Below are 1,113 nucleotides of genomic sequence, written 5' to 3'. Positions count from 1 at the left end.
GTTTAGCTGCATATGCTGTAAAACAAAATTGAAAAACAACTGGCTTGTGTAAGAGTTCCCAGGTTAACAAAGATGGGAGGTTCTCAGCCTGGAGCTGGGAAGGTTGGAGGTTGGGATGCTGGGCTTCTAACTCTATGCTGTGTGCCATTTTCAACATATGGCCCTTGCCTCACAGCACAAGGTGGCTGCTTGAGCTGCAGCCAACATGTCTGCATTTCAGCCAGCAGGAAAGAAAAGGGGATGAAGAAGAACATGCCCCTCCTTTTGAAAACATTTAGGGCCAGGTGCGGTGGCTCACGCCTGTAATCCCAGCACTTTGGGAGGCTGAGGCAGGCGGATCACCTGAGGTTGGGAATTCGAGACCAGCCTGACCAACATGGAGAAACCCCCCGTCTCTACTAAAAAAAATACAACATTAGCTGGGTGTGGTGGCGCATACCTGTAATTCCAGCTACTCGGGAGGCTGAGGCAGGAGAATTGCTTGAACCTGGGAGGTGGAGGCTGCAGTGAGCCGAGAATCGTGCCATTGCACCTTAGCCTTGGCAACAAGAGTGAAACTCCATCTCAAAAAAAAATAAATTTGGCACTTAGCATGTCCTGTTGGCCAGGCAGGAGGCAAAGGCATGAGGCAGAGGCAAGGGACCTCCTAGCTGCAAGACAGGCTGGGAACTCTTCTATTTATTTATTTTTTGAAATGGAGTTTTGCTCATTGTCCAGGCTGGGGTGCAATGGTGCGATCTCGGCTCACTGCAACCTCTGCTTCCCAAATTCAAGCAACTCTCCTGCCTCAGCCTCCCAAGTAGCTAGGACTATAGGCACCCGCCACCACGCCTGACTAATTTTTGTGTTTTTAGTAGAGACGGGTTTTTGCCATGTTGGCCAGGCTGGTCTCGAACTCTTGACTTCAGGTGATCCACCCGCCGTGGCCTCCCAAAGTGCTGGGATTACAGGCATGAGCCACCCCTTCCAGCCAGGAACTCTTCTATTCTGGGAAACCAAGTGCCCAGATGACAATTGGGGATTGTGTTAGAAAGGGGAGAATGGGCCGGGCGCGGTGGCTCAAGCCTGTAATCCCAGCACTTTGGGAGGCCAAGACGGGCGGATCACGAGGTC

The sequence above is a fragment of the Colobus angolensis genome, unplaced genomic scaffold (assembly GCF_000951035.1).
Source record: "Colobus angolensis palliatus isolate OR3802 unplaced genomic scaffold, Cang.pa_1.0 Scaffold65, whole genome shotgun sequence".
NCBI classification, from domain to species: domain Eukaryota; kingdom Metazoa; phylum Chordata; class Mammalia; order Primates; family Cercopithecidae; genus Colobus; species Colobus angolensis.
This window is presented reverse-complemented; position numbering follows the sequence as displayed.